We start from the raw sequence: 26,317 nt of genomic DNA on the forward strand, positions 1-26,317 counted from the left end.
AAGGGCAACTGGTACATAATAAGCATTTGATAAATGTTAGCAGTAATAATAACATCATTGCTAGTCTCAGTGTCCGTTTGGTACATGGTTATACCCTAAACCAGCACCTGTTTGACCCTGATGACAGGTGACTTGGGCATATTCTTCTAGGGACAATGTGAGTTCTGAGGTTGGGGAGATTTTTCCCCTGGACTCTATCTCACTGGTAAGTGGACATGTGACCCTGTAGTACCTATTAGTACATGTCCCTATAGGTTGATGGTACTTGTAGGTTGAAGAATGGTTTCCACATTCTCTCAAGAATATGGAAACTTATCACACTGTGATAGAAGCCAAACCAGAGATGAGTCAACATCCCACAATGCCTGAGAGAAGCTTCCAGCATCTCCTGCTGGGGTCCCAGGACTGGGCCTGTCCTTTTGAAGACCCCTCCTGATTCTGTGAGTTTCCTTCTACTAAACCCCACCCTTTGCTGAAATTGACCAAAGTCAGTTCCTGGTGAAAAAAGCTGCAAGTTTCATGTCATAGGAGTCTCACTGAACGCTGGCCATAATTGACAATTGCTGGAGGATAGGAAAAATGAGGGTTCCATTGCCAAGTGTGGTTTCTCCTATAGGGAAGGACCTAGCACAGCCTGAGTTCAGAAGAGCTCTCTGCATAGGCCAGGCAAATCAGGAATAAATATTTCTGCCTTGGCCGGGCGCAGTGGCTCACGCCTGTAATCCCAGCACTTTGGGAGGCCGAGTCAGGTGGATTGCCTGAGCTCAGGAGTTCGCTACCAGCCTGGGCAACTCAGTGAAACCCTGTCTCTACTAAAATACAAAAAATTAGCCGGGTGTGGCGTCATGTGCCTGTAGTCCCAGCTACAGCTACTTGGGAGGCTGAGGCAGGAGAATTGCTTGAACCCGGGAGGCGGAGGTTGCAGTGAGCCGAGATCGCACCACTGCACTCCAGCCTGGGTGACAGAGTGAGACTCTGTCTCAAAAAAAAAAAAAAAAAAAAAATTCTCCCTTTATTTCACTCAATCTCAGAAATTTCTAAATGAGTTAATTGAAAAGTGGATCATTTAGGCTCCTGGCATTTACACTGGTCTAGTTTGATGATGATGCTAAGGTGTACAAGGTACCAGTGAGCCTTGAGGTATTAAATGTTGAAAGTTAAAACATTGATAAGACATGAAAAATATAAAAGCAAGACTGAGTTCTCATCAGAAATATTGATTATATACTTCATCAGATTAAAAAAAAAATGCCCAAGTTCAGATGCTCTGGTTAAAGAGTTGCCTATCATTTGTGCCCAGATGTTTTCAACTAGAACAGTATCCTGAGGCCACCTATGTGCCAGTCACTGGGTCCCATGGCGTATATTAGAAAATAAAACACATGTGCTTCTTGTCACTGGGGACCTTACAGTTTGATGATGAGATGTCTTTTAAAAGTTCCTGAGTATTTTAAAAACCTTTTTTGTATGTGTGAATATTTTTTGTCTCTTTAGACAAGATTTTTGATCTCTGGCAGCCAGTTATTAGCAACTTTCTGTAGCATCTTTGAATAATATACAACCAAATGTCAACAGAAAGAAAGAGACCATGTCAAAGTACTATTTGTGCCTGAAAGTTCAGGTTCTGTGTTTCTACTTTGGTTACTTTTTGAAAATGTACTTACGTCTCTCTATTTTAAAACATGTCATATATTAATATTTATTAATAATTACATGTATGTTACTTGTAAGATGTTATCTCATTTCAGTGGAATTCAGCCTCAATAACATTTCTCTAAGCTATAAAAAACTGCTAAATATAATTTTCATTTTTAATTCTTGAATATGATGCATTACTTTAAATAATGAGTTTTGATAGCTGGTGATACAGTGTCAAAAATATTTATCAATATTTTGGGGGATGGGTATAAACTAAGCTTTAATTTTTTTGTATGTTTCCAATATATATAAGGAACTCATACAACGCAATAAGAAAAATTAATCTGATTTAAAAATGGTCAAAGGACCTGACTAGAAATTTTTCAAAGAAGACATAAAAATGGTTAACACGTAGACGAAAAAGTGCTCCACACAAGGGAAGTGCAAAAAATCATGATGAGATATCACCTCACACCTATCAGGACGGATATTATAAAAAAGACACAGGGTAACAGGTGTCGGTGAGGACGTGGAAAAAAGGGAACCCTCGTACACTCTTGGTGGAAATGTAAATTTGCACAGATATTATGGAAAATAATATGGAATTACTCAAAAAATTAAAAATAGAACTACCATATGATCCAGCAGTTCCTTTCCTGGGTATATACTCAAAGAAGTGAAATCAGCAGCTCATAAGTTGATAGAGACACAAACAATGGTGAGTGGGCTTGTCTGCTCTTCACCTGCTCATTTTTTATCTGTGACCCTTTTGGGAAAGGCTAAGTTCAGCAGGACTTCCCTTGAAGACTCTTAGGATCACAGGTTTGTATCTCTGTCTGCCATGGCTTGCAGATGTCAGACTGGTCCTTTGAGTGCTGCTTGAGAAAGGAAGGGGGAGATCAAAGAATAAATTGGGAATAGGTTCTTAGGGCATCTCAGCTACATTTCAGAAGGGACCCCTGCAACTCCACTTTCTGGACATTTTATCTCAGGAGTAATGCCAAAGCTTGGGGTTAAGGAGGAGGAAAGTCTTAGAATGGTGGTGTGGGAGACAGAGGAAAATACAGTCTGAGGTTTGCGGGGCTGCAACTTCCCCTGGGGCTTTACTCTCACTCCATCCTACCGCTATGCCACTGGGACTGCTGGCTCTGCCACTGGGCCTCCTCCTGGATGAATACTAGGGAGGGGTGCGGAATGCGGGTCAGGGTTTGGGGAGACCTCAGGTGAAAGGAGAGGGAGGGGGACCCTGTGTTCCTAGGCTCTATTTAGAACATACTAGGGCAACAGTTTCTAAAGTTGGATACAGCTATTACATAGATATATGTCTGTTGAGTAAAAATGTTCACTGGTGTATACATTTTTTGAAATGTCTTGTTTCAAAGTGTTTAACTGTTTTTATTTTGGAGAGGCTTATGATTAACGTAGCTGTGAATTAAGAATTGGGAGGCAATTAATTGCCACGTCTTTAGCCTTTTGCATCTTCAGATGAACTTGGTTTTCAGACAACCCATTGCAGATCCTGTCTTGAGTCATCCAGAGAAGTTTTATTTCAGCAGTGTGACGATATATTCTTGGAGGGCATTTTAGGATGAAGATTTTCAGTAGTAGCCATGTACTGGGGTGAGCTTCAAGCTAATGGGAGTCTTAGACACAGTGGTGTGCTTTCAGTAGACATCAAACTAATGATAAACTCTGCTTAGTAAAAGAAAAATGATTCTGCTGAATTCCTACTCAGAATATGATATCTTTACTTATAGCCAATAAGGTTTTTGTTGATGTTTGGGGAGGTGGAGGAATCATAATGACAGTATTCAATGTATAGATATTGGAGAGAATATGTATTTTCACATTGGCATACTTAGTAATAAGTATGAAGGCTTCATTTGAAAGAGTAAAGTGATTAGTTAGTGAACATAGTGCATTTCACAATTTTAGGGAACCAAATAAGAAATCGGATTTGAAGTTCTACATCAAAAAAGCAAGAATACTGTGAGGTTGTGATTACTCTTCAAGTAGAAGAAATAAAATTTCCCATCTTCAAAATATGCAGAGTATCCAACTTGCAACTAATCCTGAGTTTCAAATCAATAGGGTTTAATATTTCACTGGCAATCATAGGTTGAAATCAATGCTGTCGCAGCTCTTTGGGAGAATAGAAGCTTATGAAACAAAGAAATTGAAGGCAATCATCCAAGGATGAAATAAAAGAAATATGCTTTGCAAGGACTTTTGTGAAAAGGAAACATATGGCAACTCAACCCATCCCCCAAGACCCTTTTCTTCCAGTTTCAATGTTAGGTCCTGCAGGCTCAAGAAAATGGTTCCAGAAGATCAAGTGAAGGAAACAAATGGGGACACCATCACCCTGCTGAATGTTTGAGATGAGCCAGGTGGTGCCTTTTTTGAAACTGCCAATGTGGAAGTTTATGCTGATAAACCATGGAGTCTGCATCAGTTAGCTCATACTGCATAACAAACCACCCCAAGATAGAGTAGCTTAAAGCAATAGCCATTTGTTTCACTCATGAGTCTGGGGCTTGGCAGTTCGGGCTGGGCTTAGCTGGGTGGTTTTTCTTGTCTTGGTTGACTCAATTACCTTCTGAGTCAGCTGGGGGCTGGCTATGCTGGGATGGTGAGTGATGAGATAGAGTATGATGGGATGGCAAGTCTCTGTTCCAAGCAGTCTTTCCTCCTCCAGCAGGCTAGCCTGGGTTTGTTCTCAGGGAGGCTGAGTACATTCGAAGAGAGGAGGTAGAAGCATGCAGGGGCTCTTAATACTGAGGCCCCAGACTGGCAGACTTTCACTCCCACTTCATTCTCTTGCCTAAAGCAAATTATAACAGTAAGCCAGCTTCAGGGTATAGGGAAGACTCCACTTCTTGATGGGAAGAGACATAAAGTCATATTGCAAAGGGTATGACTACAGATGGAAGAGTGAAGGATTGAGGCTATTTAGAAGTCTACCTACTCTTACCATTAGTCAATGCCCCAAAGCACATCAGACTTACAGCAGTTGACCAATGTTGGAAACACCCCCCTCTCCTTCTCTGGGTGAGGAGGTGTCTTGGACTGGAAGTGCCTCCCGATGACCTTCTGTGCAATTTTCACACCACTTTATAGAGGAAGAAAATGGCAAGTCATATGGCTCTTTCCATCAGATTTCCAGGAGAGGATCTGAAGAAAAAGGAGAAATAAATAGAACAGGATCTTCTTTGTGGAATGAAACCTGGTGATTAATTTTTAAATACTTGGCTCTCAAGGGAGGCCACAGTTGGCATTGTGATAGAGAAGAGGTAGAGATGCAGCAACAATCTCTGAGTCCTGGTTCGGGTTTAAACTACTGGAAGTGAATTGTATGTCTAAGCAGCTGGTAATGTCTGGGAAGTGCCTCCCAGGGACACATAGCTTAGGGGATAATGTTACTTGGCCATAGGCTGGGAGCCCGTGTGATGGTTGAGACCTGTAAATCCCAGTGATGTCGGCAACCACTGCTGGGTGGATTACTACCCTCAAGGGCTAGGAGGGATCCTCACGAAATTGAAGGGGGAGAGCTCAAGGAGGGTGGCAGAGGGTATCATCTTAGCTCACCTTGCTGCATGGGATATGCAGTCATGCCTGAAAAGCAAAGTGTCTTCTTCATGACCAGGGACGGCAAGCCACTTGTCTCAGCAAGAGGAGAGAGGAACATAATTGCACCCCCGAAGGCATCCCCAAGGTTGAGTGCCCAGCTCTGAAGTGCCTACCTGCTTCACACCTGCCCCATCATTCCACCTTCTTGTTCCAGGTGTCTAACTGACCCCCACCTGGTACCTACAGCAGACAGACCTGAAAGAGTCCTGTCACCCCTGCATTGCTCTAACCAAAAATATGGCAGTGGTGAGGGGATGGCCTTCCTGTGATCAGGTTACCTTACATGGTAAAACGAATGGAATGTGACTCCTGCGCCAGGGCTGTGTCTACAGGTGACCATGGGCAAAATAATTGGAGGTTAGTCCCTCATAACAGTGAGGATGACAGGGAAGGCAGGAAGCAAAGGAGATCTAAACTGTCGAGTTGCCGGGTATGGGCAGAGAACAAAATCTCTTTGAAATAACAGCACAGACAAGATGGCCTTTCAAATGGCTCAATATGGGAAAAGATGCAGGGTGGCCACATCTAGAGTTTCACCAGGGCTGTACCTGAGCTGCCTGGATGTCTGAGCTGGAAACCCAACATGCATTCAGGTTGAATGCTACCTGTTTTGTGAAGCCTTCTTTGATCAGCCTCTAACTCAACTTAAAATGAATTCTTACCCTTTCTTTATTCCTGTAGCTCTTTCTATCTTCTGCTTTTCTTTTAGAGACAGGGTCTCACTCTGTCACCCAGGCTGTAGTGCAGTGGTGCCATCATAGCTCACTGAAGCTTTGAACTCCTAGGCTCAGGCAATTCTCCCACCTCAGCCTCCTGAGTAGCTGGAACTACAGGTGTGTGCCACCATGCCTGGCTAATTTTTAAATTTTTTTATTATTTTTATAGAGATGGGGTCTCACTATATTACCCAGGCTAGTCATGGACTCCTGGCCTCAAGAAGTACCCCAGCCTTGGTATCCCAAAATTCTGGGACTACAGGCATGAGCCACCATGCGTGGCTTCTCTTTCTTTATTATAATTTATTTTATTATAATCTGTTATAAAATATAATAATCTAGTTTATTTTGTCTTTTAAGTGAAATTACTTACTTACGTGTCTTTAGATTTTTAAGCTCCTCCAGGGAACACAGTGTGATGTGGTCATTTTCACTTTTTCGTTACCCCTTCCCTATGTATACAAAGTGCCTTGAAATAATCATTGGCTAAGGCGTATGTGTTGGATTTAATCAGCAGGCAGTACTTATGGCAATTTCATTGTCAACACTTCTGCACATACCAAAATTATTTTGTCCTGTAGAAGTAGGCAAAACAACTTCTCACTCTAAAAAGAAATGCTTCTTCCACCAGCCCAGCCTGGGAATCCCCTCAGTGCTGGGAACTCAGTCGCTCATGTGAGAACTGCATGTTTAAGTTGCCCTGAGACTTAATCCACAATTCTGTAACTCTTAATCCATGTAGAGCAGTGAAGATTTTGTTTTCTCATTCTTCCTATGTCAGCTCTTCAAATATTAGAAGACTGCCACCTTGCCTCTCCTTGGCTAAATGTCACCAACCACGTGAACCGTTTCTCACCTTGTATGAAAGCCATGTCTTGCCCTAGTATTTTTTCCCTCCTCTGAATTTTCTATTTGTCTTAAAATGCAACACCTCACCTGCACCCGGGTGTTTATCAGTCTATCATGTAGTGGAATTAAAACTACTCTTGGAGGAGGCCCTGGGCTCCTGCTAATGCAGTCCAAAATCCCTTAGGTTTTGTTATTGGCTGCAACATATTATGGGAGCACGTTGTGCCAGGGGGCCAGGTCTTTGCTCCATGAACTGCTCCTAAGCCAAGAATCTCACATCCTTTTTTGTGTTACTGATTTTGGAATCGATTAAAGGACTTTACATTCATTCTGATTACATTTCTTCTCAATGGTTTGGGGTCATTGGTCTAGCAGGATGAGAACATTTTGGATCCTGAGTCTTTTGTTTAATGTGTTAGCAATTCCTCCCATACGGATGTCATTCACTGTCCTAACAGGCATTCCTCGTACCACTCTGTTCAAGTCACCCATGAGCTTGCTGAACAGAACAGGGCCCAAAACAGAGCCCTGTAGCACAAGGCTCAATTTCCTTCCAGGCTGACATCATTCTATTATTCAACACTTTGATGCATTTGTTCAGCCAGCTGCAAATCCACTTAGCTGTGTCCTACTCCCATCCCTATTTCTCCATCTTGTCTATAAGAATATCCTGAGCAACTCTGTCAAGTGCCTCGCTGAAATCCAGATCCACGATCCCCCTGTCCGATAACCCTATCAGGAGAGGAAACGAGATTCAATCGGGTGACTGTGGAAGAGACTCTTGGCAGTCACTGTTTTCTCGTCCCCGAGCTCACAAAGAGCAACCTGTAACGATTAGTTCTCGTGTTCTCCCAAGGATCAATACTAAGCCCCCTGGTTTGTATTTCACAGAGGACTTGTATCTCTTCCTCTGCCCCGGCTCCCTCTCTGTCTCCAAACCCTTCCCTTACCCCTCTTGGAAAATTTGCCTGCCTTAAGTTTTCAGGAATATTTCATCTTTTTCCTGCTTTTTTTTTTAACTCATTGTTGAGTCTTCTGTCACTTTTCACATTGCTGATAATTTCTGGGGATGTCTCTTACTGTTTTCTAGCCTTCATTTTCTCCTTCAGGACAATAATGCCAGTCTCAACTAATCCCCAATGTCACTTTAAGAACCAAATTTTAAAATATGTATGAAAGCCTCTTACACAATACCCAGCATGTAGTGGATAATTGTTATTTGAATAAACTGCAAAGAACCATATCAATAAGAAATCTTACTACAGTTACAAGTAAAATACATACAGAGCATTTTTCTCCAAAGTCAAATAACTTGCATTTTGAGTTACATTGTATGCTGTCACAAATTTGGAAAGGTATTTTGTTCATCAAAGAATTTAAGTCTTTGTTCTGATTGTCTCTTTAAAATTAGCCTTCCCTAAAATCAGATTTAATAAGAACCTAAAGTTTTATTATACCCTATTGCTTAATTATATTTAAGGAAATTTATGATTTTTTAAACACAGTTTATGCAAGTATTTTTTTTCTGGTTAAGGTGGATAAATTGAAGCAGATTTTTTGAGCCAAATATTTTGAACCAAAATATTTTAAACCAAATAGTATGGTATCTGAGAACTGAAGAATGATTTCAGCTACAGAGAGAACATTTATGTTCCATTTACTTTTTTTGAGACAGGGTTTCATTCTGCCACCCAGGCTGGAGTGAAGTGGCGCAATCATGGCTCACTGCAGCCTCGACCTCCTGGGCTCAAGTGACCCTCGCACCTTAGTCTCCCAAGTAGCTGGGAATACAGGTGCATGCCACCACACCCGGCTAATTTGTGTGTGTGTAGTTTTAGTAGAAACGGGGGTTTCACCATGTTGCCCAGGCTGGTCTCAACAAACTCCGGGGCTCAAGTGCTCCTCCCTCCTTGGCTTCCCAAAGTGCTGAGATTAGAGGCATCAGCCACTGTGCCTGGCTGAGAACATTTAAAAGGTGAAGGAGCGCTATTGGAAAAACACTTCTTAATGGAAACATAGTTTGGATGATAAGCGTTAATTATGATGTTTCTACTGTTAATTGGCAAATTGCCCAGAAGTACCAACGACGTCTCTGATCTCTATCAAACTGACAGACGTCTTCACCCATGCTACTCAGAGTACAGTTTTATTTTTTTTCTTTTTTCTTTTTTTTTAGGCAGAGTCTCGCTCTGTCGCCAGGCTGGAGTGCACTGGTGCTCACTGCAACCTCTTCCTCCCAGGTTCAAGCGATTCTCTCGCCTCAGCCTCTTGAGTAGCTGGGACTACAGGTACACGCCACCATGCCCAGCTAATTTTTGTATTTTTAGTAGAGACGGGGTTTCACCGTGTTAGCCAGGATGGTATCAATCTCTTGACCTTGTGATCCACCCACCTTGGCCTCCCAAAATGCTGGAATTACAGGCGTGAGCCACCGCACCCGGTCAGAGTACAATCTTTATTATACTTGAAGTCAAATAAGTTTTAGGTAGGAACAACCTAGGTCAACACTCTTACTTTACACAAGAGGCAACTGAGGCAGATAGAGGCTAGGTGACCCAGCACGGAATGGCCAAGCCAGACCTCACAACCAGGTCTCCTGACTCCAGGCCTGTGCTGCTTGCAATGGTTTGTAGCTGCACTGACAGGTTTGGGAGCTGTCCATATTCTTGTTTTCTGAAGTCTTCCTCTTTGAGATGACTTGTAGGTTCTTTGCTTCTTAATTCATTGGATGGCCTCCAGGAAGAAATCCTTTGTGGAGCTGTCATCCACCCTTTTCCTGCCTTTTAACTTAGTCCTTGGAAACATGAGGCTTCAACTCTGTGTTGTCTGGTGCTCAGGGCAACGTGGATGCTGAGATGACAACACGCATCTCTCTGATGCACAAATTAGAGTTGATTGATGGAAGGCCACTAATAAAATGTCACATCTTATAGATGTGGATGGGCCATGGGGCCAGTGATAAAGTGAGACCGGTGGGCTCTGACATACACGCATCCCCGCCATATTATTGACAGTGGGAGATAGTATTGATCTAGCTGCCAAGATTATCCTATTATGCAATTAGAATATTAGATTTGCATTTTTAATTCCTTTAGAAGAAATTGGCCTGGGGCAATTATGGCAGGAAAATATCAAGATGGATTCAGCTTCTTTGAAAATAAGAACTCAGAAGAAGCTTTTAGGAAGATGCAGTCATTATCAGAGAAAAGTTTTACTCATAAAAAAGAAAACAGTAAAGCAACAAAAACACAAAGCTATGCCGGTTTAAAGGGCCTATGGAAACCAAATTTTCCCCTGAGTAGAAAAACAAAACCAACTTGCCCTAGAACGTGGTGTAGACCCACCAGCGGTGTCCAGTGACGTTCCCCGTGAATACACATGCACGTTACACTTCGCATTTCTGGTTTGGGCAGGTTTCCATCTTTTTTTCTGACCGAACAGTGCTGTGTTCTGACCCTTGTGTTGCAGGTCCACTTCCTACACCAGCTCAGCCTGGTTAAGGGTTCCTTTTTAAGGAACTTGCTTTTTGAAGTGGTTTTGGTGAAGGCTTGGCCCCACAAGCAACTGAAGACAGTCCTCCTTCCTCCTGACTCATAATGTTTTAAAAATTAGAGGCTCAACTTACAATGACTGGAGAGGAAGTGTTTAAAATCTGAAGTACTAGCAGATGCTTTTAAAACACAAAACTGCCTCCTTTTGGTGTGTGGATGCATTAGTCTCATCAAGGCTCTCCAGGCCCAATCTGGGGTCTGAGCCATTTCTGAGCCCTTGGTAGAATTTCTGGGTAAGCGAATATGAGGTCATCATATAAGAAATTAAAGCCACAGTTAAATTACAAGCCAGATGCTTGTGTGTTTAGTGTTCAGTTCAGCATCCTTTTTCTGTAGCGGGCCAGATAATAAGTGCTTCGGGTTTTGTGGGGCCACCTCCGGTTCCTCTCTTAACATCTCTCTCATTCTCTCAGCACACTGTATAAAACCAGACCATGGTTGGATTTAGTACACAGGCCAAACCCTGCTGTTGCTTGGTTTAGTGGATAGTATGCACAGACTGTATTTTTCTTTGAGATTATTATTATTACAGTGTCTTCTGCCTAATGGATACTCATGATTTCAAGGGGAAAACTTGGCTTCCACCCCTTGGAGTGTCTAGTATAGAGGGGAAAGAAGACATGCAAATAAATTATAATAAATCAAGATAATTGGTATAAATAAGGGAAATACTTCAAGCAGAGGGAATCATATTGAAACCACTACCTCCTTCACCACCAACAAAAAATGCCATAGTGACCATTATTTACTGAGTGTCTACTAGATTTCAATACCAAGAGTTTTCTATAATACAATGAGAGAAGGAGGTAAAACCTGCATAGGGAAATTCAGAAAGGATTCCCAGAGGTCACTGCATTTGAGTTGAGGTTTGAAGGAGTGGGAGTTTGAACAAAGAACGTACATGCAAATTCCCATAAGAGGTCAGGGTCTTGTCTGTCTATGCCTCTGCTCAACAGTGGCCTATGTGATGAAGTCTATATAAGTCAGATGATGGACTAGATGTCCAGATGTCATGTTGGCCACGGAGAAGCACAATCAATCAGCAGACCCTTGAGGAAAGAACTAGGACTCAGACACAAGTATTACTAGGAGTTCATTTTTAATCATAGATTAGTTCTGTTTGTTCACTTAACAAACATGTCTTAAGCCCCTGTGTGTGCTGGATATGGCCCTAGGTGCTGGGAGCACTTGGAGGTTGAGAACACAGTTCTTGCTCTCCAAAGATTCTCAGGGGAGCCCATAGGTGGATGCCATTGTAGGAGGAGGTGAACTCCATAGAGGTTCATGGATACAGACAAAGAGCATGTGTGAATGTGTGTGTATTTGGAGGGATGGAGGTGGGAACCGGATTCCAGCACTATGTGAGAATTATACTAGACAACCTTTTCCGGTCCTACTTGGAAAGGAAGTGAGCTTCTGTTTTTAATCCATTTTGTGTTGCTATAAACCGAATATCTAAGACTGGGAAACTTTTAAAGAAAGAGGGTTAATTTAGCTCACGGTTCTGCAGACTGTGAAGTTCAAAGAATGGCTCTGACATCTGCTCGACTTCTGGTGAGGGCTTTTGAGCTGCACCATAGCATGGTGGAAGTCAAATGGGAATTCGGCACATGGGAAGGGGACCCAAATGTGCCCACTAGGCCTCACCTCCCAACACTGCCACATTGGGACTCAAGCTTCAACATGAGTTTCAATGGAGACAAACCATATCCAAACCCTAGCAGTGTCAAACTCCCTCTGTCTTTCCCCTATAAGGACACCTGTCATTAGATTTAGGGCCCATCCTAAATCCAGGATGATCTCAGAAATCCTTAATTATATGCAAAAAATGCTTTTCCCAGATAAGGTCACATTCACAGGTCCTGAGAGGTTTGAACATAAACATATCCTTTTAGGGATTGCTATTCAGCTTAGTACACCTGATAAATAACAGCCCCTGGGATTTTTAAAGACCATGATGGTTGCATCCTGGTTACATACTATGTGACAGGGAGAAGATGAAACTCCCAAAGCCTTGGAGTTCATCCCTTTAATTCTCTGGGAAAATAAAAGCAAATCTGTAAAGCATAGCTTTAGAGTAAATTCAAGGTGAGGGTCCAGGGCTGAAATGCAGGAGCTTACAAGAGTCAAGGAATAGCGACATTTGTTCCTGAAGCCACCTTCTTCAGGCAAGACTGCTCATTCAGCTCATAGTGGCACTGTTGGCAGAGTCACCCTGGAATCCAAAAGACAAAGATGAATGGAGTAAAAATGTAGTACTCTTGGTTTATCAAATGATTCTACCTCATGAATCCATCGCATTCAATAGAAACCACATTAGCAATTCCTGTTATTGGTCTCGTCCACCCAAAATCCCTGGAGGTCCATCCCAGTGCCCACATGATTCGTTCAAGGAAAAAAGAATACACTCTTTAAATATGTGTAAATATATTTGTAAGTGTAAAATGCCTAGACAAAAGAATGCAAGGGAATACAGACTGTGGTGGTGAAGAGACCTTTTTGCCCATTAAAATACTAGCCAAATGGTTATTATACCACCCTGCAGAAAAGCAAGGTCCTAATGAGTTATTAGGCATCGTGGCACTCTGTGGCTCTCCGAAAATGTTTGATTCTGCTTTCCATCCTTTTAATAGCTCTGGCATGTTTCTGGTAATTTCTGCAACTGTATTTCTGAATTTCTGGAGCCGTATCTTTGCTTCCTTGTTTTAAACAGCATGACTGGATCCTGAGTCCCAGTAATTGTAATGCTTGTTAGGTTGTGCGTTTAGTTCAGTTCCACAAACATTAAACACCCACTGTGTACCAGGGTCCGTGCCAAGCCCATGTATTGAGATGATGAATGGAATTATTTAGATGTAAGGTAGAATATATGTGTGATCATTTCCTCTGAATAGACTAAGGCTTTAGCCTTCTGTATATTTGTAAGACATATTTTACATGTACACTTTTTTGAATGATCATCAAATGTGGGAGCAAAGGGCCAGTTCGATTCTCTGAAACTTTAATTCTGAGGTCCTTACTTCCTTCAGCCTTCAGTCGATAAAAATAAAATGCTTTAAGCTCTTCTGTCTTGGACATTTGAAGGCAGCACAAGCTATTAACACAATGATGTTGTTTCCAGTGTACAGCACTATTAATTGGGTCTTTGTAATTTTCTCTATAGGCCAAAGCTTGATTTGAGTGTCAGCAAGTTAAAACTCAGGCACATCCATCTTTCCTGTAAGTTCTGCCATTCCCCCACCCCCACCCCATCAATGTATCAATACTGCTCCTCTTCATTAAGATTCTCGTAAAAAGGCAAAGAATGGTAGAAGTGGCTTTTCCTTTCCTTAACTTGTAGAATCAGTGCTGTCCAGTAGAAATGTGATGCAATGCAACTTTAAATTTTGTAGTAAAAGGGACAGATGAAATTAATTTTAACAGTATATCCCAACATGTCCAAAATATTATACTTTCAATGTGCAATTAACATAAAACTATTAATAATGTACTTTATGCTTTTCTCACGTTGAGCATGCAAAATATGGTATATTTTTTACATTTCTGGCACAATGCTATTTGGAGCAGCCACATTTCAAGTACCCAATGGCTACTGCTGTTTGGTGGCTACCATATTGGTCATGGAAGGTACACGTGAATAGTTTGGGACTGGCTTTTGCTTTTGATAAAAGGGATAGATCAATCTTTCAAGAAGCAGTGAGGACTTAAAAAATAGATTATTTAGGGTGAAGTTTAGGACTATGTTGCCCGAGAAGAAAGAATTTATTACAGTTTTCACTGTAGAAATACCTTCAGAGTTCAGTGCGTGTTTGTGTGTGTATGTGTGTGTGTGTGTGTGATATGTATGTAGACCCATGCATATAAAAATAGTCATGTTTAAATGTTCTTTCAGTAAAGGGCATGAATTGATAACTGACTTAAGTATGTACTGATTGCAGCTGGGAATGATGGTGTACATGTGTAATCTCAGCTACTTGGGGGCCTGAGGCAGGAGGATCTCTTGGGCCCATGAGTTCAAGACCAGCCTAGGCAACAGAGTGAGATTCCATCTCCAGAAAAAATGTATGTGCTGATCGCAACTCTGGCTTAAAATCAATGAAAGGCTAATAAACAACTGTTATGGACATTAATATCAAATAAGAATAATTCAAAATTATTAATTATTAGAAAAAGTTAAAAAGGTCAGGTTACAGATGGCACACTGGAAATTTTGCATGGCTATGCTTATAACTCGTCATACTGGAACTGCTAGTTTAGAAAAGAGAAAGAAAACACAAATCTACTTTCTGAGGCCCTGAATTTACCATACTTTCATGTTTATTATCCAGTATTTTTATACTAATTTTGTTGGGGTATTAATTTGGATAGTATTAGCTTCACCAATCCTTATTTTGCAACGTTAATGTGCTAGGCTATTTTTAATTCTAAATGTGAAAAATCAGGGTGAAAATCATGAATACTGAGGAAATTACATACCTATGAGTTCCCTGGGAAATTACAAGATCATATAAGACATACAAACACATACGCAGGAATGACCCAAGCCCTCCTGAATTCCTTCCCTCAGCCCTAAAACAGATTGGATCACTTTGTCCTGATTCTGCTGTTAATGTGAAACGGCTTGCCCGTGAATGTGCTTGAACCAGCTCAGGAAACTGAGGCACAGAAAAGCATGTTTATGGTCACACGGTCAATTAGGGGCAGACCTGGGACCAGAACTCAGGACTCCTGACTCCTACTCCAGTGCTCTTAACACCGAAATCATGGAGAATGACACATAAGTACAATTAATGGCTTATTAGTCAGAGACCCCAACCCTTCAGGAAACAAAAATCCAGCCTAGCCCTTTTCAAACAGAGGGAATTTAATAAAGGGAATTGGTTTTACAGGTGATGTAAGAGCTGAGAAACCACCAGAGAACCACCAGGCAATCAGTAATTTGCAATAAGAATATTCTACCGCCACCCCTTGGGCTGGAGGAACAATGGAAGGATGAGATATCAAAACTAGGGCACTGCTCAGTGTGGGGTTACCCTGCCCCAGGGTCGGGGCTGCCTGGCTGGAGTTGTGAAGGGCTCTCTGGTGGGAGCTCAGCCCACAGAGGAGATGTGGGCACTGTTGGGGGTCCTGTTCTATGTAGCGTAAGACTCTCCAGTCTTACCATTGCCTCCTACTGACCAAAACTACTTAGAAGCCAGATAGCAAGGAGTGTGGGGAATGAAAGTTTCTGTGACACAGAGCAAAGTCGGGCAAGAACTGCGAGAGCAAATAGACACCTGCTGCTACAGAGAAATAGCCTTAAAGAAGTGCTATGGTTTGCGACAGATTTATCCTCTACTTATGTTTTAAAACTAATTTTGGAAATAGTTTGTGCATCAAATTCACAATCACTGTGACAAGAGGAGATGCCAGCCTCAGAGGCTACCTTGTTGTAGATCATCAAGAGCTGGCCATGTGCGTCTTCCCTTTGGCATGACGTTGGTCTGTCCTCATTTACTTCTGCTGGAGAGGTGGGACTTCCCAATCTCTGGTCCAGAGCCACAGACTTATTCTTGGGCAATAAATGGTTTCTGTCCAGGGCTTCCTAAAAATTGCTTCTATTTGTTTCACAATTTGGAACAACTGAAGGTGGACCCTTGGGAATAGGATGAACCAGGATTCATGACTGAAAAGATGCTTGTTTTGTTTAGTTTTTGTTTGGAGCTGTACAATACATTTAAATATTGTATTTAGCATTAAACAATGCATTGGCAGAAAAGAGTTAATCTATCCCAGCCTTGTGAAGGGGAAGCTACTGGAGCCTAGGGAAAAATTAGCGTTTTTTGATTGGGGCTTCACCATGTATTGGGAACTCTCTTAAAAGCTTTGCCTTTTTTTTTTGTTTTTGAGATGGAGTTTCACTTTTGTCGCCCAGGCTGGAGTCCAATGGCGCGATCTCGGCTCACCGCAACCTCCGCCTCCTGGGTTCAAGTGATTTTCCTGCCTCAGGCTCCCAAATAGCTGGGATTACAGGCATCCGCCACCATGCCTGGCTAATTTTGTATTTTCAGTAGAGACAGGGTTTCTCCATGTTGGTCAGGCTGGTTTTGAACTCCTGACCTCAGATGATCCGCTTGCCTCAGCCTCCCAAAATGCTGGGATTACAGGCGTGAGCCACCGTGCCTGGCCAATGCTCTGGATTTTTAACTCACTTAAAGCTTCACAATCAAGCTACATCTTAGAAACAACTATTTCCCCCAGTTTTCAGATGAGGACACTGATGATCAGAAAGGTTTAGGTAACTTGACCAAGTTGGCAGATTGCTAGTGGTGGATTTGTGTTCGGAATCCAGGCAGCTTGGCTGTAGAGTCCATGCTCTTAACCACTAATTTGTGCCTTCACCCAGCCTATGGTAGCTGGTGGGCAGGTCAGCCTTGGGATTCCCTGGGGTCCTAGCCCTGATGTACTGGGCTTTGATACCCAGAAGGCTGGTGGTATTGGCAGGGGAAGCTGCTGTGAGGAGGTCGTAAGTGCCACATTACTGCAGGGCACTTAGTTGCTAATTGCCATTTAATCACAAGATGAATATAGTTCTTTTCTCCTTCCACCCCAGTGCCAGTTAGATGGTAATTACTTCTGAACTAAGTGCTGAAGATGTGGCTTTGTTGGAGCTGAAGCTAAATGTTAGGACTCTCCTTTGAAGCATTACATTCCTGGCAGGACTGGTTTACCGACATGTCTCACTAAAAATATCCCTTTGACATCAGATGATCCTATTTCTTCCTATTTTCCTTATATGATTATTTTTTTCTTGGACATTTTTCAAGTTTGGGCTTTATATTTGAGAAATTAAACAACTCACGTTTTTCTAGAAGTGACCTTATGTTTAAATCAATAATCGAAGTAGAAAACTTTGCACTTGGATAGTTCTACATTGAATATGAGTTTACTGAGTTTGTTTCTTCGAAGTCTTCTGTACACAGCTGTTGTAAGGAGTGGAAGAGGAACCACTTGGTGTTTTCTGTTGTCTAAACTTTGATGAATGTAAAAACGATCATATGGAATATCTCTAAATATGGAAATGCAGTCTATTGTCTTATTCTTTTTTGAGAATTTTTCCTGCAGGTGATTTTAAAGCAGGTCTGTCGGGGATTATTTGACTTTTCAGAGAGAGCGATAAAAGTGAGCAGGTTAAGTCACTTGTCTAAAGTAACTCAATTAATGAACACAGCCCTTGTTTTCTGGCGTCTAGTCAAATGTCACAGGTGATATCTGAGGTTAATAAACCTTCAACCTTATAACAACCTAATCAGCTTGATTCAGGCTTAGAACAAATGTGCAGATCCAAAATAGGTAGTATGGGGAGTAAAACAGCGAAACATTGAAAAGCATGAAGTCTGCAACACCAGTGCTGTCTCTGCCTGGTCTATTCAGGGGTCTTGTGGATGTATGGACTCTTTAGGAGTGTTGTGGCTGATGGAGACATGACAACAATCCCTGGTGAGGTGGCAGACACGTTTTATTTATTTATTTATTTTGAGACGAAGTTTTGCTCTCATTGTCCAGGCTGGAGTAATGGCGCAACTTCGGCTCACTGCAACCTCCGCCTCCCAGGTTCAAGCGATTCTCCTGCCTCCGTCTCCCGAGTAGCTGAGATTACAGGTGCCTGTCACTACGCCCAGCTAATTTTTGGTATTTTTAGTAGAGACAGGGTTTCACCATGTTGGTCAGGCTGGTCTCAAACTCCTGATCTCAGGTGATCCGCCCGCCTTAACTTCCCAAAGTGCTGGGATTACAGGCATGAGCTGTCGCGCCCAGCCTGTTTGCTTATTTCTTTACTTTTGTGGGAGACTGGAGTTTTATTATTACTGAGATCAGTCTCCCTGAGCATTCAGGGAGCAGAGTTTTTAAGAATAACTTGGTGGGTGGGGGTAAGCCAGTGAGCCAGGAGTGCTGATTGGTCGGTGATGAAATCGTAGGGCGTTGGAGCTGTCTTCTTGTGCTCAGTCAGTCCGTGAGTGGGAGCCAGAAGACCAGGTGAGCCAGTTTATTGATCTGGGTGGGGCCAGCTGATCCATCAAGTCCAGGGTCTGCAAAATATCTCAAGCACTGATCTTAGGGGCAATTTAGGGAGAGTCAGAATCTGGTATCCTGCAGCTGCATGACTCCTAAACCATAATTTCTAATCTTGTGGCTAATGTTAGTCCTACAAAGGCAGTCTAGTACCCAGGCAAGGAGGAGGTCTGCTTGGGGAAAGGGCTGTTACTGGGCAGGCACATTTTAACTGGTTATTAACTTCTTCATTTAAGGTTTTTATGAAGAGGGGTTTAGTTTGAGTTTTATGTGAGTGGTTGTCTATGTGCCTTAAGGAAAAAACCCTCCGAATTTTAGTGTTTTTACACAATAAGGCAGTGATTGTTCAACTTTAGAACACCCAAATCACCTAACTGCTGGGCCCCTCACTCCCAGAGTTTCTGGTTAAGTCTGAGGTGGGGCCTGAGAATTTTCATTTTTGACAAGTTTTCAGGTGATGCTCATGCCACTGGTCTGAGAATCACGTTTTCAGAACCTGGGCATGAAGGGCTATTTCTTCCTCTCCTTGCAATCCAATTAGAATATTTCCAGCTGGGAAACTCTTCAGGAAGGCCGTCCTCCAGGTGGTGACTCAGAAACAAGCTACTTTCCTAGATGCTCTGCTCTTTCCTGAGATCTGCTCTGCAGTCAGTGTGTGGGTCCAGGGTAAGAGAAGGCAGGAGGGATCGTGCCAGAGGTCTTCTAGGGGACAGACCTGGAAGTGGGATAGATTATTTTTGTTTATCTTCCATTGGCTAGAACCCAGTCATGTGAGTCTTCTTTAACTGTTAAAGGAAGATAGAAAGTCTGAGCGCTCAAAAGGAAAAGAAAACTGACTTCAAAGGAAAATACAGCCATTTTGGGCACACTTAACTTTACAAACATCCTCCTCTTGACTTTTTTCCTCTACCTAAGACATTGTGAAAATATTTCTGTTACCGATTTAGGAAGTTTAGTGATGTTCCTTGACCTGCCTAGAAATACTCTTGAGTACTGGCAGCTGGAGTTGGGTGAAGCCGGCTGTCCATGTTCCTTTCATAGATGAAGACACTCTGATAGCAGCTCACTGGTGTGAAGGGTTTACCTACACTGGAAGTGAGATCGGATGGAGAATGGGAATCCCAATCAATGGCAGGTGTCAATTTATTGTCTATCAGCTTCAAATTCATCCTTCTCTGCTCTGCTTTGTGACACTGGAGCTGGACCCTGTAAACATTTCTTCTTAGCCAGCTGGGTGAATGTACATGTCATCAGTAGAGGGTGCCAGAGTGGTGTAGTGCCAGGAACGTCCCTGCTGAGTTCTGGACTTGGCTAGTTATTATCATTCAATGCAGTAGCACCTGGCACATGCACCTGAGTCCCAGCTCTGCTTCAGGCCATGCTCTCCCCAGCACTGGTTGCTTCTCAGAAGCTCCTTCCTGCCCACAGCCTCCTACAACAACAGATGGCCTGCTTTTGCAGACCACCCCATGCCTTTGCTTTCCAGAAAGCTTCTCCACCAGCAATTTGTGAGTTCCTGTGGCAGCAAATAAAAATTGGGAAAAAATGTTGGCCCAAAAAAATATGTGGCGAAAAAAGAATGGCAAAAAAATTTTAAATAAAAGTCTCTAATAATAAGTTTACCAAGAGTCTTCTCCTTGGAGTTCAACTCTTACAGTTGTGTCGTGTGGCCTCCGGAATGGGGCAAATACTCACGATGCAGAGGGAAAGAAGTACTTTGCAGACACCAAGGATACTGACCTTTGTGCCATGCAATCTAACTAGTCAGTAATAAGGGATGGAATGGTGATCTGTCTTACTCATTCCCACAAGGCAGGCTTGGCATGAACAAGAATAACATTTGGCAAAAATCTCTGAGGAGATCTGAACCTCAGCCTCAGTGGAGGTAGAAGGCCCCTCTGCCCATCCTTGGTTCCTTTAATTTTTCACTGTCCTTCAGCCTAGAGGTAATAACTGCTCTTTTGCTACATCCTTAAGGTCCTTTTAAAGTTCCTTTTAGTAGTTGTATCAGTCTGTTTTCATACCATTATAAAGAAATACCCAAGGGCCAGGCGCAGTGGCTCACACTTGTAATTCCAGCACTTTGGGAGGCCAAGGTGGGTGGATCACAGGTCAGGAGTTCAAGACCAGCCTGGCCAAGATGGTGAAACCCCATCTCTACTAAAAATCTAAAAATTAGCTGGGTGTGGTGGTGGGTGCCTGTAATCCTGGCTACTTGGGAGGCTGAGGCAGGAGAATCACTTGAACCTGAGAGGCAGAGGTTGCAGTGAGCCGAGATCGTGCCACTGAACTCCACCTGGGCAACAGAACAAGACTCTATCACAAAAAAAAAAAAAAAAAGAAAAAAAAATTCCTGAGACTGAGTAATTTATAAAGAAAAAGAGGCTTAATGGACTTACGGTTCCATATGGATGGAGAGGCCTTACAATTACGGCGGAAGGCGAAGGAGAAGCAAAGGTGCATCTTACATGGTGGCAGGCAAGAGAGCTTGTGCAGGGGAACTGCCGTTTATAAAACCATCAGATCTCATGAGACTGACTATCACAAGAACAGCGCAAGAAAAACCCACCCCATGATTCAATTACCTCCCACCGGGTTCCTCCCATGACATGTGGAGATTATGGGAGCTATAATTCGAGATGAGATTTGGGTGGGGACCCAACAAAACTATATCAGTAGTTCACCACCTTTAATAGTTAACAGTGGGAGAGGGGAGGGGGGAGAGATTGCATTCTGAGTTTTACCTGATGTAAATGACGAGTTGATGGGTGCTGATGAGTTGATGGGTGCAGCACACGAACATGGCACAAGTATACATATGTAACAAACCTGCACGTTATGCACATGTACCCTAGAACTTAAAGTATAAAAAAAAAATACAACATTACCTCACTTTTAAACTTTGGAGAAATTTTAAACCTATAAAAAATTTGTAAAAACAAAAACAAACAAAAAAAATAGTTATTTGTGTTACATTTTCCTTGTTAAAATAGCTGGAGTGATGGCTGCCTCCTGACTGGACCCTGAGAGATGTACCATGTTTCTGGTTTTATTGTGGAAAGACAATGTTGAACATACTACTTCTCAAGTTCAAAAAAGCAGAACAGAAAAACTGTACATGCCCAAAGCTCATTTCTTTGTTTTTCCCTCTCGCAATGTCAAATTCCTACCCTGAGAAGGACTGATGTTCATATCAGAGACCCAGCAGGAATTGAGTGAGATGGTCTTCAAGCCTCAGACTTCTAGATGCTGTAGTCTGGAGTCTCAACCAGGGTCTCCTTGGGAAAGGCACTGGGTAGGACTCTGTTTTGCTAGGAGCATTAGAAAGAAAGAAGAAACACATGTGTCATCAGAGACCAGAAACCAATGTTGCTTTTTCAGCTGCATGCCTTGGTCCCTGTCCTTGGGTGAAATCATAAAGCCAACTGTGAGTAACACCAGGCCTTTTGCCTTGGCTTGGTCCTGCTGCCACAGCAGCAGAAAACCCATGCAACCTAAAACACATCCCCAAGTAAAAGTTTCATAAACAATACACGATCTAATTTTAGGCCACAGAAAGTAGAAGGTCAGCATAGAATATTGACAGTGATAATAATCCCAGTTAGCATTGGTTGCTTATTATATAATATTTTTATTTTTCTTCACAGAAGATGGATATATCCAATGAAGCCTGGCTTGGTTTCTTTTGCACTAACTTGGCTTTACAGAAGGGCCCCAACAAAGGTGAGACATCGGAGGCAGGCATACCAGAGATTTAGAGACCCTGTGAAAGCTTTTTAATAGGAAACTTCTTTTCTATTCCCACTACTTCTGAAATTTCACCATCAAAGATTCATACTTGGTCAAGTATAGATTCCCCCACTTCCCCCACCTTTTAAAATTAAGTGAAATTTGAATAACATAAAGTTAAGCATTTAAAGTGAATAAGTCAGTGGCATTAAGTACAATCACAATGTTGTGAAACCATCACCCTTATGTAGTTCCAAAACATTTTCGTCACCCCAAAAGGAAATCCCATAGTCACTGAGCAGTTAATTCTCATTTCCCTTTTCTCTAACCCCTGGTAGCAACCAATCTGCATCTATCTCTGTGGATTAGCCTATTCGGGGCATTTCATATAAATGGAATCATACAGCACAAGGTCTTTTATGTCTGGCTCCTTTCACTTAATGTCATGTTTTCAAGGCTCATTTATGTTGTACCATGCATCAGTCCTTCATGTCCACCAGTTTATGGATGGATAGACAAATTGTTATATGTACATACCAAATCCTTTCCAGATGATTTTTAAAATTATGTTCTGGGATACATGTGCAGAATGTGCAGGTTTGTTACATAGGTATACACGTGCCATGGTGGTTTGCTGTACCCATCAACCTGTCACCTACATTAGGTATTTCTCCTAATGCTGTCTCTCCCCTAGCCCCCCACCCACTGACAGGCCCTGGTATGTGATGTTCTCCTCCCTGTGTCCATGTGTTCTCATTATTCAACTCCCTAATGGAATAAAAAAAGAGACTGTATACTCAACACAATCCTAAGCAAAAAGAACAAAGCTGGAGGCATCATGCTACCTGACTTCAAACTATACTACAAGGTTACAGTAACAAAAACAGCATGGTACCGGTACCAAAACAGAGATATAGTCCAATGGAAAGGAACAGAAGCCTCAGACATAACTCCACATGTCTACAACCATCTGATCTTTGACAAACCTGACAAAAACAAGCAACAGGGAAAGGATTCCCTATTTAATAAATGATGTTGGGAAAACTGGCTAGCCGTATGCAGAAAACTGAAACTGACCCCTTCCCTTTACCTTATACAAAAATGAACTCAAGATGGATTAAAGACTTATATGTAAGACCTAAAACCATAAAAAACCCTAGAAGAAAACCTAGGCAATACTATTCAGGACATAGGCATGGGCAAAGACTTCATGACTAAAACACCGAAAGCAATGGCAACAAAAGTCAAAATTGACAGATGGGATCTAATTAAATTAAAGAGCTTCTGCACAGCAAAAGAAACTTCCAAATGATTTTTAAGTGATCTCCTCCAGTGGAGGAGATAACACATAGGACCACCAATACCTTAGTTTTAATGAGGTTGTCTCACAAAGTTACTTTGGATTAAACAGACTGGTGAAAATTGCAGGGTAGAGAGGACTCTCAAACTGGAGAGAGATGATGAAGGCAAAAAGGGTGGGGAAGCCACCTGCAATTTAATGGAGATCTGACACCAGTTTGAGTTCTAAAAAATTATGCAGCCTCTGATTAAATTCAACAGAACATTGCTGAGCATAGAATTAAAACATGCACACTTCTTATTCTCAAAGGTCAGTGTGCCAGAGAGGATCTGGGTGAGAGAAGAACTGACTTCTCCTTACCTAAAAACAACTCTGGACCAACTCATGACTGGATTTACAGAACACTAGTTGCAGAGTATATAACCTTGTCAGCACCAAGTGGGGATACCAGTGTCGCTGGCCGAAGCCGCTCCTATGTGACTGCCTGGTGATCATTCTTCAACACAGAAGCACGGCCTGTACTGAGTTGAGTTCTCACTCCGAATGTGGGACAGTAAAATCCCTTTGGAAGGAAATTGTCCAAGAGTCAAAGGAGACAGATATCCCTCTTCATCTTCATTGGGAGTTAATTTGCTGGCAATTATCGTGTCTTTACCATACACTTAGAATCACATTCATTTACACTCCAGGAAGAAGGATGACTCTTTATGACTTTTTTATTTAAATTATTGATGCTTAAAATCATGAGCCATTCATTTCCTGCTTTCTCAACGTTGGTAATTGACTAGTTCAGGGCAGGTGTGGGCTGAGAAAGCCGTTTAGTTGGCATGAGGAGCGATCGCTTCAGAGGCCATGCTGCTACTTTTGCCCACAGATGATTATCAATCATAGAACATTCTCGTCTCTGCTTTGGGAGCACAGATGGTTCTCTCTGCATAACTGTTTTCTCTAGAAGCCAATACCAGGGTTGGGGTGTGGGCTATCGAGGTACCTGCTGAAGTACATATAGATCTTTTACCCTATCCTCCCTTTCCTCTGTATGTCATTTAGGCATCCTGCCAGGGGTAAAATCTTGTACCAAATTCTGCATGTAAGTGCCCCATTCTTAAGAAGACCAAATAGAAACAACTACGAAAGAAGGTTGGGCAGTGGTAATTTACATGAGTCAAGATGTGCAGCTATGAAAATTTTAAAAGCTTAAATTGCAAATGATGACATTTTGGATCAGGTGTATCACTTTACTCAAAGGAGAGCATAGTGAGGGTGGCATGAACCACATTCACCAGAAACTCAAAGAAGAATAACACATGGTCCCGAACCCCAATAAATGCACAAATGTATCAGAGGACACAGATTTTTGTTTTGTTTTTTAAGATGGAGTCTTGCTCTGTCACCCAGGCTGGAGTGCAGTGGCGCGATCTCGGCTCACCGCAACCTCCACCTCCCGAGTTCAAGCAACTCTCCTGCTTCAACCTCCCGAGTAGCTGTGATTATAGGTGCCCAACACCATGCCCAGCTAATTTTTGTATTTTTAGTAGAGATGGGGGTTTCACCATGTTGGCTAGGCTAGTCTCGAACTCCTGACCTTGTGATCCGCCCGCCTTGGCCTCTTCAAGTGCTAGGATTACAAGCATGAACCACCACGCCCGGCCAAGGACACAGATTCTTAAGCATTGAGTCATAGTAGAAATGGGATGAGTGTTGTAATCAAGAAAGAACACATAGGAGAGGGAATCTAGAGGAGGAAACTGTTGATTCTTTTGGCAAGGAAGTGGGAGATGATGAGAATGCAAGGGAAGTGACATTTGAGTTCAGGCTGGAAGGGCAAGAGAGGTTTGTCAGGTGGAGGAGGGAGAGAGGGGATTCCAGGAATGTTCAAATTAGAAGAGACCAGCTGGCTGTTGGAGTATTGGTAAGAGGCTGTTCAGGAGGCTACTGGAATCTTTTGGGAGGTTGATTGATGGTAAGGCATTGATGGTGAGAATGCTGAGTGAGCCTGATTCAGACAGACATTTTGGAGATAAAAGTGATGACTATGAGGAACCAATGCAGGGGTTTAGGGAGAGAAAAAGGAGACAAGGATGATTACAACATTTCTAGCTGAGGGGAACAGGTGGACACTTACTCCCTTAACAGAGACTGAGAAGATTTGGGGAAGATAATAATGTGTTCAGCTTTGGCCATGGTAAATTTGAGCTGCTTTAGGGATATCTTGGAAGTGACAACTGGTCAGCTTAGGGGCTTGTGACATAGTGATCAGGATAGAAAGTGACTCTGATGATCTGTAAGTATTGATACATTTTATTCTAATTTTAAGTAATTTAACATATTTGGAAATGGCATTAGAATTTCTGTCATTTATGCTTAAAACCCTCATTAATGCATTCCTCATCATCATTTTGGTTTTCTTTGGTTCAGGGAAATGAAGTATTTTCATTAATATGTTAATATTTTATCTGACGATATATTATGCTTCTTTGTTTTTAGTCTCTGGAGAAAGAGCCAACACATTAAATCATACACTAATATTATACTACTATATTGTAAATTTCTAGAATGGCATTTATGTTTGTTAAGCCAGTATAAAGTGTACTTAAAAATTGAAAATATATGAAAGGGAAGCACCTAAAGAATTACTTGTCAATAATTTTTTTTTTTCTTAGTGAAAGACAATGGGGGTGGTCACTAGGAAAAATAACTAGTAGCCTAATGACATTCAGTGGTGTGTATGCTACTGGGGGAGTGATTGGTGATTCCAACTGGACTGTGTTTTATCTGCCTCTTCTGCTCATGAACATTCTATGGCTCCCGTGGCATGAGGGATAAAGTCAGAAAGTCTCAGACTGAGTCTT

At 42.1% G+C, this 26,317-nt stretch overlaps 1 long non-coding RNA gene across 2 annotated transcripts in view; it reads left to right on the plus strand.

Annotated features, from left to right (window-relative positions):
* Positions 1-26,317, plus strand: part of LOC126951566 (uncharacterized) — a 406,759-nt gene that overhangs the window by 203,474 nt on the left and 176,968 nt on the right. The window contains exon 1 of one of the 2 annotated variants that reach the window (XR_007724530.1): positions 22,083-22,159. The exons of the other annotated variant lie outside the window; for it this stretch is intronic. This is a non-coding gene — a long non-coding RNA (uncharacterized LOC126951566). Of the gene's footprint in view, positions 1-22,082; positions 22,160-26,317 lie in introns of those variants that run through there. 2 annotated transcript variants of the gene reach the window in all.

Source organism: Macaca thibetana, chromosome 3 (assembly GCF_024542745.1).
Source record: "Macaca thibetana thibetana isolate TM-01 chromosome 3, ASM2454274v1, whole genome shotgun sequence".
Classification (NCBI taxonomy): domain Eukaryota; kingdom Metazoa; phylum Chordata; class Mammalia; order Primates; family Cercopithecidae; genus Macaca; species Macaca thibetana.